Below are 15,367 nucleotides of genomic sequence, written 5' to 3'. Positions count from 1 at the left end.
ATGGCTTCAAAACTACACATCCATGCCTACGATCGCTTACGAATGCAACAATTCGTTTATCTCAATAATACGGCGTGAAATCTTCGGCTACACTTTTTCGAATAATCTTATTCGTACAACCTTTTCGTGGTAGCATGAGGTAAGAATGCATTCCCCCATTTTCCCACTGGGGTGGTGTTGCAAATGCACATACCTATGCATACACACAGACGCATACATACACACTCGCGAACGCAATTGTCGCTTTCAACAGCATTTTTTCGTAGCATACATTAGTGCGCAGAAAAAGCGCTCACTAGCAAAAGTTTTGTTTAGTTCAGAAAAGCGGAAATCAGAAAGCTTTTTGGCTGAGCTTGTGCTTTTGTGTATACACAATATTTTTCCCTGATGGCCCGTGTGAAAAATTTCCCACTTAAAAAATTTACCATGAAGCTTGAAAGTAATAAGGGGAGAATGACAAAATAATTGTAAAAAATATTTTGACTATTTCTTTTGGTGTTATGGTACGTGTGTTAATTTTTTAGTAAGTTTTGTGGTTGCATGCATCAGTATAGGGTGGGAAAAATTTCGAGGGGAGTGGTTCAAAACAAAAAAAAAAATTATATAAAAAAATTTATAAAAAAACGTTAATTAAAATAAAAATTCATTCAACAATTTGATTGAGCTTGAGACCGTTATACATGTTTGTGGTTGGGTTTACGTATGAAAAAATGGAACAAACAACAACAGATTACGTGGCTGGTACTAAGCTCAGTGAGTAGACCATTGGCTTTGTAATCCGAGGTCGCTAGTTCATATCCCAGTCACGGCGGTTAAATAAGTCTGATGAGGAGATGTGTTGATCCCCAAAATATCAGGTGTAACTTCCACCAAAATGTAAGTTATTATTATTTTTTTCACAAACATTTTTCATTAAAAACGGCCTCAAGCTCAATCAAATTGTTGAATAAATTATTATATGGCCATAAATAACAAAAAAAAACAAATAAAATAAAAATGAATAAAAAGAAACGTAAAATAAAATTGCATTTTTATACTACTGTGTCGTACATACATACATACATACATACATATAAGCTGCTGTATCAAAAAAGTATTTGGAGCTTCTAGACATTTGCTATCTTTGGCAGAAAAAAACAACAAAGTCTATGCGGCAAAATCAGTGTATAGAAAAATAGTCCTTAAATATCAAAATATAATTTTTTTATTTGGCACCCCTTTTATTTTGTTCTACGTAAAGAAAACGCACGCGCAAATTTGAAAATTTTAAAAAAATTTTTAGGGAACGCAAAGTTTGAAAAAAAATCTTACAACATTTTTTTTTAATTCGACGAAGTTTAGACTTGCAATCTAAAAAGTTTTAAATAGTATTGAAACCTATTTATTTTTATATATATATATATTTTTTTTTTAATTTTTGTGTTGTTCTGCGTACAAAAAAACGTCCATGATATTGATACTTTAAGGGAAATCCTAATGTAAAGGCTATAAACGGAGCTCGAATAAATTTTGGCGTACAGCTTAGAAATTAGATTAACATATAGGATATTATTTGAAGAGGGTTGTTACTTGTTTCAACAATTAAAATCAGTTTCGTTATTTTTGTGGTGAAACAGCTAACGGTACTGTAATAAAATTTCCAGTTTTTCCATGGGAATTATAAAATTTATTATATTTTAGGACTTCGTCAAAGTAATTCTGTAAAATATTTAAGATTTACATGAATTGGTCCGATATTTTCATCTCCAAAAATTTCATTTTGAATCCCTTTTACATATATTTTTTAAATTCCTATGCAGACCGTTTAAATTGAAACTCTTCTATCATATGAGGTGATTTTTTGGTAGAAAAAATATTTTTAAAAACTAATTTTATGTATAAGAAACTCCATTTTGGAGGTATTTTCAAATCGGTCCAGCTTAGCTAAATCTTAACATTTTTCGGAAATATTTTGGCGGTCTATAAAAAATTTTATAATTCCGATGGAGTACCATTTTTTGTTTTTTTGATGGACAGTGATACAGCCTAATATATGTACATACATGTGTATGTGTATGGGTATCAAACGAAAAAGGTTTAAAAAAGCTTCAGTTATGCACATATACATATGTATATGTATGTATACGCTTTTCTTCAGATAAAGTTTCCACCCATAAAAGTAAAAACGATATACTTATACAATATAAAGTTATGAAAGGTTGAAGCGAATTATTTAGTTAAAATTTGGTAAAAAAAATTACCTGGGATATAATTATTATACCGAAATTCCCAGGGTCAGGCTGTCTTAACTCCTAAGGGCCACTGGGTCTGTGAAAAATCGGCTTGCCATATAAGCGAGTCTTCATTCAAAACGGTCTCAAAATCTAATTGGGTGCAGGAGCTTGAAAGTCATAACGCAAAAACACTGAATTTTTTCAAAGAGCTTCCTGTGAGAATTTAGAATGATAGCATACACCTGGAACGTCCTATCGTAATTCCCCCCAGCCTCTGGCATGCTGGTTAATGCCCTCGTGGGAGCAATGGCAGACATCAAGGCAAGGTAAGAGTACGATAAAGCCTTACAAGTTTACCACAGCAGCGCAATCGATTTGTGTTGGAAGAGAGACCTCGTTCGCAATCACATTGTCTTTCCATCAAGCTACGAACAACGAAAAACCAGGGCCCGAATCGAGGCATTCGTGATCGAATGATTACTCGTTTCGAATCGAATCAAACAAAATGGCAGCTATTTTCTCCACAAGACAAGACAGACTTGCTATCCAATGCCACGATCTAAAAATCAAATTTCAATTCGAGTTACGTTCGATATCGAATGCCGCGATTCGGGCCCAGGTCAACATGATGTGATAGACAGAAGGCGCGATTTTACTGGATTAGACGTACACACAAGCCAAGGGACTTACATTGGACACGGATCTAGTTGCGGACAAGATACACATGCGCCTCCGTCTAGCAACATTCGACGTCGAAAATCTGCAATCACAACAGAGCAAGAAACTAGCTCAAGTCTCTACTCTACTGACTGTAAGCCGAGGTCTATGCAGTAGGGAATGCAGCTATTCTTCAGGACCCAGCCGGATAAGTTATTATGTGTGTCGATAGTCAAGGAGTGATGAATCGGGGGCGCAGATAACTATACAACAAGCCTTGCCTGGGTGACGCTTGCTTAGAAGTCTGGCAGAGATATTGGTGGTGTAAACCTTGAACCTCCTCAATTTCATTGAAGAGAAGTTCAGAAGCTTAACACCTTAGACACCACAACGCACAACTATGTCTATGTCTATGATTTGGATGTATCAAACTTTTCTTAACCTTACCCAACCTGGCCATTTTAAACGGAGGACGCCTAATGTGAACCACACTGCGCTGTAAGATGTTTCAACGCAATTCGAATAAAGTAATTAAAAATAACAACTAGTCTACCTAACAACATGCATATAAACTCTCGGAATGAGCACAAGACACATTAAGTTGTACACATCTTTTCCCCTCATCAAATTTGCTAGTCTTAAAAGGGCACTCGTTGCGCTCAGTGCTTTTAAATAGTTTTGCTTTCTTGTCCCTGTAGCAGTCGGATTTATGTCACTCCGACATTCCGCCGCCATTCTCTCCTCTTACGTAGCATAAAAACATTTGACCCTTTAACGATGATCCTCTATTTTGTGTATTTTTTTTTTTGTACACTTTTACGTCTCATTGCGAAATTGACAGACACTTAGCAATTTCCAAGTGATGCTGCGTGGAATATTGCTTCGCATTCCATTTATTGTATACTTTAATAAAGTAACAAAAAATATCGTTTCAATATTGTCTTGCATTTGTCCGTCCTCCGCCTGTCTGATGGACGCGATACTAACCTGCACCCTTCTTAATACTGTATGTATGTACATATGTATGTAGGTACTCCGCACGCAGCATGACTCGAGTGTAGATTCGCACGCGCGGACAGATTTTAGCCACCGGCTAATCTTTTGAATTTGTAGGTACGCATCGTTCAATGCGTAAATACGAAACAGCGAGGGTCCTTTATTTTGCTGATTATTATTGTGTAGTGGAAAGAGTTGAAAAAGAAAGAGATTTGTATGGGCCACCACGCCACACTTTGCCTATCTGCGTCTGCGTCTGCGTCTGCCCACTTACATACATATAAGTTTTGAGCGAAAAAAATATGTTTAAAAGCTTGGTGGGCACAAAGTCGGTCGATCGGTCAGCCCCGTCGGCTGAGATGTATTTAGTAATGCGTGTCTAAACTCGACTAACGCCTGCAGTAGTACGCACGCACAGTAATTTTGTAGATTAATCGCAATTTAACAGGAAAATAGTACGCCAAAGGATACATCGATCGATCGAGGTCTGTTTTGAGATTATAAGGGGAAAGTGGCTGCAAAATTTTTTGTTTGTTCGTGTTTCCGACGATTATTCGAAAAATTACACTGAGTATGGCACTACGCTGAAACCGGTTTGTCACCAAAAAAAAAATGGTATGATGGAAAATCGTCGCACGATACATCTGGCAGTAAAAGCTTACTACGGACAGTAGCGATTAGGGGTGGTCTGATAATATGAGCTATGGAGAGATTTTCTTTTTATTATAGCTTTTTTGCTTTAGCCTTTTACTGCCTGATAAGCCGATCGAAGATGTGCGATCGAATATTATGCCTGATTTTACATCATTCCAAATATCAAGAAGGGTCTGTACCTTGTGGCCATACGGTAAAGATAGCTCCTTCAAAGGCATTCGTCACAAGCCACAAGCTGGCGGTGAGCAGACACCTACTCGGATAGAGGAACGATCTAGAACCGTACGTGGCCGTTTCCCTCACAAAAGATCGTAGATCGAAATCTTTTCCGTCTGAGTTCCGAAGTGGCAAAGACCTAGCCAGCCTGTACACATGGCACGTTTTTGTATCGAGGAGAAAATTTTTTTGTTCCAAAGTTCACGTACCATCCTAATGTCAGTAAATAAAGCTTGCTAGGCGAAGGGGTTATAAAAGTAGAGATTTCGGGAAGATTTGAAAATGTGTAGTAAGAAAAACTTCCATTTTTTTCATGGCTATATTAAGTGAAATATTGCAATAAGGGTATCAAATGAAATTTGGGTTTTTAAATACTAGAATTCAAAACAAAATCTTGCTTCCCAGCATTCATGGTGAAAAGGTATTTTGACAGAAAGCACTTGAGAATGTTCCAAATGGAGATACATATATATCATTCTGCTAGCGCTGCTCCAACAGTGGCGAAAAGATAATATTTTTTAATTCAATTTAATTTTAAGAAACTTATTTTCTTTTTTCTTGTTTTTTAAACTAATTTTTTTTTTAACTTTCAGATTTAGTTTTTTTTAAAAGAAACTATTTTTAACTCATTTTAATTTTCAGAAACTTATTTTGTTTCTTCTTTTTTATTTACCTTTTTTTATTTTGTTAGTTTAAACTTTTACACCCAAATTCATAAAAAATAAAGAAGACTTTAACTGCTTTATAAATCGAAAACTTGTATGAAAATATCGGTTTTTTTAGAACTCTATAAACCTATTTAGTTTTTTATGAATAAGACCATTATTTTTTATGGTTTTAAAAATAAACATATATTTTTCTGTTATTTCATTTAATTTTTAGGAACTTATTTAAAGAACGTTATTTTATTTATTTTAATTTTTGTTGTTTTTTTTTAATTATCAAGCTTCAATTAATTTTGTGAAAAATAGTTTAAACATATAATAAACTTGTAACAGGTCGTTGTATGTACATTATAGATATTAAAGAAAAATTAATATGGGGGTCTTTGTTAGAGCAACTCGAACAACTTTCACAATCACTGTGCAATTGAAATATTAAAGATTTCAGGATGACTACGAAACGAAAAATAAAATTTTCTAGTAACATTGCAGATCTGAAAATCTCAGCAACTGCAACACAGCGCCAGCAACATTCCCATCAGCACCATTCGCTTCACCATTAACAACAGCAATATTTCTAGCAACATAACTACAAATACCCAGCAGGAAAATTTACCAGTACGCAAAGAGTAATATCTCTAGTGAATTTAAACATTGATGGCCAGCGCCTTGCCAGCGTGCAATTCTTTTTTAAATTTCTATAGCCGCCTTCAATTCGCTTCAGCTCGCTTAAAGAAACATTTTTATGTGAAAGTAACAACATAACTAGGTAGCAGTCTTAAACTTTGGCGAGTTTGGTTGTACCTCTTTAGTTTCTTACGTTTTGCCAATCGCTAAGTGTTGGCGAATCGATGGCGGCTCTGTCTATTACTGACTTAGAAGAATGACTAGTATGGTTAAACTCTTGGTCAAAGTATACAAATTATGGAGTTGGAGAAATCGAGAGTTGCGAAGCAGTTCGAAATTCGGAAACGGTAAGTTTCTGAAAAAGCATTTTTTTTTATTAGTTAAGGATTTTCCGACAGGGTTTACTAAAACATCTATGAGAATACATGCATTGTATGTAGTGCATTTGAGACCGGTTGACCGGTCGATTAGTTGAATAGCACAGTTGCACGTACGATCCGTCGTTGGTGTTTGTTTCATGTGTACATACAGAAGTATGTACTCGTATGTACTCATCTAAAAATAAATTCATTACAGGAATAAGGAATTTAATTCGCTTCGGGTTGAAAATAAGTATGGATGAGAATGAGGAAAAGACAAACAAATAAATTGCAACCCCTGCAAAAATGTGTCAGCCTAATATTTAAAGAGTATTAGTCCTGGATTAGTCTCGATGCGGTACAATTGGGCATTCATTAGACGTAATTAATCTCTTAAAGGCATAGTTGGACATTAATTCGTTTTCGACTCATCTTAACAGTGAAGTAGTCCACAATTCATATTTTACGAGTACAATCAACGATTCAGTGATATGCTCGTTTTTAGGTCGAGCCTAGACGGAAAAGCTGCTTGCTAAATAATTTCAGTGAATCGATTATCGGCCTCTCCAGTCAAGCAACCAATCTTTTAGTGGAAACTCATTCTCAGTTGAGTTTTCGAATCGGAAGGCCTGTCGTAGAGCGGGTATAGCGTTTAGAATGGTTTGGAAAATGGATTTGACTTTACGGTAAAAACAAGTTAATAGATAATATGTAAAATGATGAGCCGCTTTACTTACGAAAATTTATTTAACATTCAGCGCAGTATGGAGAAGAAATACATCGAAAAACTTCATTAGAATGTACCCAGATTACGTGGCTAGTGAATGACTGAAGCAATGATTGATTAAAATTGGTATAGATAGTACAGTACACTCGACAATCGCTTGATGCATTGAAACTTTCCATCAATCACCGCCAATGTTGGACTCAAATATAAATGTTGTGCCTAGACATGTTTGATTCAATCGACTCACTCTAGCTTTTGATCAAATTATTGACCGTCTAGAGCCTGTTTTAACCAACAAATTTTTCATATGCGGCCGGTGCGAAAACTTTTATTTTTAAAAATCGAATAGTCGGGTACAAAGACAAACAATAAGTATGTACATTCAAGGGACATGCATGGTCGAACAAAAGCGTACAGTTAATTTCATGCAGAGAGATCAAAAGTTATAAACAGCCCGATTCTGATTAGAAACTCGCTGTGAGTTGTATCTCTTTACTTATTCTTCTATTATGAATAAGATTTCTCTGAAATTTTTTTTTTACTTTTGCCTACCCTATTATATTAAACCAACTTCAAAAAAGGGAAAAAGTGGGTATCACGAATATCAAAAAAGATTAGAACTGATTAAGTTCTATTGGGAGAATTTACACCAGTATTGGAAAAGTGGTGGGTTCCTACAAAAAAATGCCAGTTATTGTTTTTAAAAGAAAATTTGGTGAGAATAAGTAAAAAATACCGCCCTTTTAGCTATCAAAAAAAAAAAAATACGAATAAAAAATTAAGCTCGTTAGATAGTTTTGTGCTGATTACAACCACGTTAAAATTATTTAGCGAAAATTAAAAACAAAGAAGAATTTGAGCAGTTGAAAAAATTATTTTGCAAGTGGCAAAATAACAAAAATATCTTTATACAGAAGTACATACAGTGAGCGTCAAAAACAAGTATCAGATTATAACGCTTTAATGATTTTATTTATTTATATTTTCCTTACCAAATTTTTCTAATTTTTTTTTTTAATATACCACAAGAATCAATTTTTGAATTTCATACAGAACTCAGAAAAATTCAAGACATTTTCATAGAAATTTTAAATTTTTTCATTCTCTATTATTTTTCTTTTCGTTTGATATGCCACATGTGTACCTACCTTGAACATCTCCTTTTGCCTGCATCTACTGCTTTTTGTTAAGCTTCCTAATTCTACATAATTTTGCCTTAAAGATTTGTTCACTGTATCTTTTGGTTTTTTGTATGTATCAAATAAAAATGTCACAGAATTGGCGGCCATAAGAACTGTCAAATGTGTATAAAACAGCTTTCCAAAACGAACTTTCCAAATTTTCTGTGAAACGTTTTCCCACCGGTAGTTTAAGTTAGAGGTTTTTTTCTAAAAAAAAAAAAATTAAACCAGCGGTTAACCACCTCCCTGGCAATACTCAGAATCGAGCTAGTGCATTAGACCCATATTTTCCTGCGAGTGATCCCATAGCCATTCCAGACTAGTCACATTTTTTGCACTTACTTATGAAGTGGTATGCAACTTTGAATGAAGCGCATGCAATGCATGTTTCCTATGTGAATAAAACGTGCATTAAATGTCCATTTGTTCGCCACATTTGTTTTTGTATTTAAAATGAATGTGATCACTTTTAAAACGACTTCCATGAAATTGTAATATTACACTTCTGCTTCCTTCAGCCGCCGAGCAAAGCAATGCAGAAGTCAAAAGCCAAAAACTTAAAAACCAAAAGCCAATATCATTGATAGACAGACAGCAGAAGTCGTTGCCTTGTAGCTGTTTACATAATGGTGCTTTTGTAAGACGACCATTAAGCCAGTAGAATAACAGCGACTTGAGAGAAAAAAGTTCACAGAGCAGAATATTACCATACAATTTAAAACGAATCGCGCATGTTGTTGTTGGCGTACTAACAACAACAACAACAAAAACATCTAATCTGAAAGCGATGAAATTCTCAACTTGGTAATTCTAGTAAAGTTAATTAACAAGCTTCTAGCGCCAAGAAGACTGCACGCATGCGCACAACACATATTTTACTTTTAGGTCAAAGGCACCAATTTCGGGGCCAAACAAACGGCTACTCCGTCGGCTAAGTCGAACATAAAGTGGCCTAATACGGGCAAATAACTGCTTGCACGCCAGTATGCATATGTATGTAGATTAGGGTCGTCCGAAAATACACAGGCAAATCAACTTTTTGGAATTTCCTGCTGCCACCTTCCAGAACTGAAGAATATCGAAAATAAGGAGACACGTATTTCTTTATTTTGAAATCGGTTAATCTATATACATGCATACATGCATAAGTTTTGGATGGTTTCAAATATACAAAAATATAGAGTTGCCAGCTGCTTGAAAATTTTCGATTAATTAAATTGATTAAATAAATGAAATATTATAATTTTCGTATCAAACTAATGAGGTTTAAGAAAGCAAGTGAAATGTTGCAAAGTAACGTGGGTTAAGAAAGCTTATTTTGAAAAATATTTTTATAAAGGGTTGCCAACTGTTTAAAAAATTAAATTTAATTAAATTGGTAAGATAAAAGAAATATTACAATTTCGGTATCAAACGAAAAGTATTTAACAAAGCTTTGACTTATGGAAATTTTTTAATAGCATTGGTGCCAATTAAAAGTTAGACTAAAAATATAAATTAATTGATTACGATATGGGTACCAAACGAAAGGTGTTTGAAAAAAATTTATTATAAACAAAAAGTTTGGAACTTATTATTAAACGAATTGTTCAAAAACTCTTAGAACCAGAGATTTTCAAAAGGGTTGCCAATGAGGGTTTTAGTAATATAGTTGATATGAGAAATACGAAATTTTACGGAATGAAAACTTGAAAAAAGCTACTCTTACAAACAAAAAAATATTAACAAGTAATCTTTAAGCAAAAACAAAACCGACTTCAATTCTCATATAAAAATTTAAGAATACCGTTAATTGCTTCATGATCCAATGTTCGGATCTAGAACCAAATAAGTATGGGACCACCTCGGAGAATAACACGTTTCCTATAAAAAAGAAGTATAGAAATCGCGTAAAGTAGTCCACAGTTAGGCGGTAACATATGTACATAAAAAAAAAATATTCCGACGAATTTAAGTCTGTTAAAAAATCAGATGAAATCTGTTTAAAAAGTCTACCTAACTCACACTTAATTTCCAACACTATATTGGTGCATTTAATTTTAAGATTCTTTAATTTAATGTATTTTTTTTTATACAGAATTTTCAGCAAAGAAAAATTGAACTACCTCTTGAAATTTCTTCTTGTATATGACATTTGTGGTAGATCTATGGTCTAACTAAAATGCTATACAAAACTGTCATTTGTTCCGTACGGATATGTAAAATCTATTTGGGGGGATTCCTAAGTCTTGGGGGTGGCTGGGGAAAAAAATTGGGCGACCCTAATGTAGGAACATATAGGAAGGGAGGTGTGACGTGTTTGAGTACCTACAAATGGCTACTACAAATAAGGCTTTGTTGCTTAACATGCGCTCACACTCACTTGAATAAGAAAAACTCTACATAATAATCGTTAATTTCACTGCTATGATAATTAATGTAAGTGAGTGAGTAACAGCAAATTTCAACAGCCTTCATTTCGGTTTTTCAGCGCCTCCAATTACCACCAGCTGGGGCAACAAAAAATCGGGCATCCACAACATCAGCGGCAATGGCAGCGCTAGAAGGAAGCTGCTGTACTATCCCATTGACAGCAATTTAACCAGAGGGAATGACGCTGGCTTATTTTTCAACGCTAGCAAGTTAATACGAGTCAAAGAAATACATAAGTGCCCATCATTATGCACACGTTCTAGCTAGCTGACATATGCACGGATATACATAGAATGACAGTAGGAAATTCGTTGGCTTTTCCTCTATAGAAAAGGAGAGCAATAAGTAGTTGCCTACACTGCACTGAAGATATGGCTTGAATAATTCTTTCTCACAATTTTACATTTCAAAAGCGAGCAAAGCATAATGAGCCAGGAGCTTACTTTTCTAAAACTTGTCTCGATCACAAGGAAAAGCAAAGCGTCCTGAAATATCCTAGTCCTGGTTGGGACTAAAATCTTTCATCCAAGCCGAAATATGTATGTATTACACAAGACTTACAAGCTCAAGAGGGCGCGAAGTCGAGAAGAGAACAAAGAAATGCCTACCATCATTCAATAACTACTGCATAAAAAGTCTACGGGGAAAAAACTATAGCATGTCGCCGTACGTCATCAACGGTCTATGGGCCAAATTCATTTGACCAATCATAATTTACCTAGGACCTATGTATATCTAGTCTGTTGGAAAGCACTCAAGAAAAGTGACACCGAGGTAGTCCTATAAGCACTTTCACTTACAGTCGCCAGTCCGCAAAACGGGCCTTTAAGTTGGAGAATGGAAATTGTGGAAGTAAACTGATTATGAGTACGCAGCGATCTTGAGTGAAGAACGACATAATGAATTCAAAACGGACTGGTGTTTTCTATTCTACCGAAAATGTTACCCTCTCTCTAGATTTTATTCAAAAAGCCATTGAATTATGAAACTAACTTCGTAGGAAAAATTTGTTTGTACTGCGCCGCAGCTTGCACAATATGAGTTATATTTTTCCTACAGAGTACTTATGCAACTCTACGTACAAAATGTATTAGAACTTATTCTGTAGATACAAAATGATCCCACAACACAACAAATACTCGTACTTAATGGTAATAATAATAATAATAATAGCATAATAGCGGTTGGTAGTGGCACATTCATGATGGTACTGCGGGTTGTAGTTTGTTGTAATACATAGTACATACATAGCCAACGACTACTTATTTCAACTCATTTCGCATTACTCATTCCCAAAGTCGATGGGTTCAAGCACCTTTTTTTGACGAATTAGATGATTGGGAAGCGAAAATGTGTTGTGAAGTTTTAACTGTTCTTTTCTTTCCTCTGCTTTTGGACACATTGTAATTAAGGGGCAGCCCGCATTTGCTGGTATGCTTGTATTTTTTTTTATTATTTTTGTTTTTGTTTTTATTTTTGTCTCCTTTAGACTATTAACGTTTTTGCCATCAAGTCTGGAAGTATGTACATATCAATAAATAGCTAAGGCCAACGACTTGTATTTTTAGTCAAAAGCAAGAGCTTACAAAAAAAAATGTACAACTACAATAAAAAAATTTTAAGTGTAAACACGAAAAGAAAAAACTCTTTTGTTTTTGCTCACCGACTGCTTTAGTTTTTGTTTATGTGAAATGACTATTTTCTAATTATCTTTTTGTGCTTAAAATATGCTTACGTAAATCGCATGTCAATAATCCAACGACTAAACACTAGGCACGGACACCATCTCGCCGCCCGCCTACTTCAGCCCAAAGACCATAAAAAACTGTCGTAAATTAAAACTTCTCGAATTGTTAATTTAGAATGAAATGCGATATTAAAAAAAAAAATATTTAAAAAAAATATCAAAAAAAAAAAAATAGTTATCTGTGGTATCGCTGTAAGACACACGCACACACACACAAACAAGATTATATGACACCAAAGCATAGTAAGAAGTTCACGCTTGCGCATCGGCAACTATGACATAAAATGCTTGATATCCCACACCCCGAATTGCATAATGATTGACACGAGGTTGAGTGACTCCTTCGCGCAGTTTGAGCAACGTTTCGTTTATATGAAGAAGACATTTGCCTTCTTGTCGTTGTATAATCAAACCTGATTAATGTCAAAATTAGTAAACACGTTATATGTAATATGTCATTCATAGTACAGTTATTTAATGGAGACAAACATGTTTAGCGAATATGTACTAAATTTAAAAGTAGTATGAACACCCCGCGAAAAAAGGGATCACCCGTTTTGCGCTATTTATTTTTTATTTTTATCAAATTAATTTTAGTTATTTTTTAGGATAGCTCATTGTCTAACAAAAACCATGTAAATCCAATTTTCAAAATTTTTATATACATTAGTAAAATTCTACAAATTTGCACAAGAACGACACTCTTTTATTTATTTTTTCTTCCATATAAAATAAAATGAGAAAATTCGTTAAATGGAAGTAAATGCGCAAAACCTAAACAAAGAAATTCCACATACAAATTTTTGTTGTGCAACTTCGTAGAGTTTTAATAATTTTTGTACAAAGTTTGAAATTCATAACTAACCATTTTTCAGAAATTGAGTTATGTACATAAAAAAATGCTAACAACATTTGCAATCTTTTGATGCATATATGTAACTTAATTTCGGAAAATTGTTAATTATGAGTTGTCAATGTTTGACCTTCGATACATATTTTGGTTAGACAATGAGATATATTTTTATAAAAAAACAATATTTAAATTAATTTGAAGAAAAAAAGATTCCAAACCGGGTGACCGTATATTTTTGTTGTGGGGTGTATGTTCACTCATACATTCATACACATTAGGGTGCACCACCAACAAAAGGTTGCAGTTTTTCCACAGGAATTATATAATTGCTTACGTTGTAAGACCTTCACTAAAATATTTCGCAAAAATATCAGGATTTATTTGAGCTAGACCAATGTCAAAATACCTCCAAAAATCTCATTTACGTTGTTAAAATTTTTAAACATTGTTATGAAGACCTTTTACACTTAAAACTCTTCTATCATCTGTGGCGATTTTTTAGAATTTTTTTAACTAACTTAATTTATAAAAAATCGTACAAAAATCTATGTAAATAATAGTTTTCGAATTATTTTGCATCACTCAGCGTGCCTGGGAGATTTGACGTGAATCGCCCCACATGTGTATGTATGTACAGGGTGTAAAATAATAACTGTCGCACGGGTTTAAAAATAAATAAAAATAAAAGGGTCCTTTAAAGATTTTGCGAAAAAAGTATTTTATTGTTAATTTTGTTCATATTTTACTTTAAGTTTATTAATTAGTTTTAAAATTTCAGTCCTTATTTGTCAGCAGTGTAAACCTCGGGAGATAAGTACACGCAATTCTTTTTCAGGTGTATTTTTTCGTAGACTTTGTATAAAAGAAGACAAAAAAAGAGAAAAACTGTTTACGGTTGGTCGAACGGACTCAAAACGGAGGAAATTAGCCTATGGTTACGAAAGATATGAAATAAATTAACCGACGAAGACTTGCGTGCCGCTAGCGTTTTTCTCTAAAAATTTTTACCGCTGGTAAACCCAAATAAAGGTTAAAATTTTAAAACTAATTAATAAGATCAAAGTAAAATTTGTGGAAAATTAACCATAAAATACTTTTTTTTTATTTCTTTATTTATTTAAGAAAAAGTACGGTAAGACATAAGGTTTTTTCAATATACATAAAGGGTGAACACACCAAAACTGCGACACCTAGAAATTACTACCAGAAACAAACTAGAAGGCTTTGAAATATTTTTTTGTTTATTATATAACTTGGAAGTTTAGATGTTATTAAAATGTTAAAATATTAGTTATTATTTGCTCCATATGCAAGTGATCGGTATTTTCATCGCACACGCGCCATCATGTTCTGCACGACTGCATCATCGACTTTACGCGATGCGCACTACTTTGTTTTGCACTCTTCAATATTTTTCACTGTTTCACCTGTTTTCTTCAAGATTCCTTTGGCAATTGACCAATATTCCCCAATAGGACGTGGCTCTGGGCTATTGGGTGGATTGCAGTCGTGAGGCACAAAATTGATGTTATTTGCATTATACCACGGCAATATGTCCTTGGCATAGTGGCAGCTTGCCATGTCCGCCTAGAACAGTGGCCTACTCCTTATCTGTTGATAAATGACAGAAGACGCCTTTTGAGGCACTCATCCCGCTAAAAACTTGACCATTCATTGTCCCGGATGAGAAAAAGGGCTGCTCTTACGGCCACAGGAACAAATAGCTTGACAAACCATGTGGTTTTTTTGCAAATTTGGACTTCATTTTCAGCTTACAACTTTCAGAAGCATCTTGACGACTTGCAGCAGTATAAAAATCTTGACCTGCAATATATTTTGAATTTTTATAGCAGTAGGTTTCGTAGTCCATAACATTGCAGTTGTATTTTTTAATTTAGAATTCATACAACTTCCGAATGCGGGATTTCGCTGTAACATTCTTCTTTGTGCCTCAGTCTGGCGCTGTTTGAGCTGTATAACATCTCAATGAAGATTTCCGCTTTACCTTTTGTACGAAAAACTGCGATCTCCGTACGGAGTTTGCAACATAACGCGACAAAATC

This window comes from Rhagoletis zephyria, unplaced genomic scaffold (genome assembly GCF_001687245.7).
Source record: "Rhagoletis zephyria isolate East Lansing unplaced genomic scaffold, Rhagoletis_zephyria_1.1 Rzeph_scaffold_00235, whole genome shotgun sequence".
Classification (NCBI taxonomy): Eukaryota; Metazoa; Arthropoda; class Insecta; order Diptera; family Tephritidae; genus Rhagoletis; species Rhagoletis zephyria.
The sequence above is the reverse complement of the archived record's forward strand: the minus strand, read 5'-3'. Positions refer to the sequence as shown.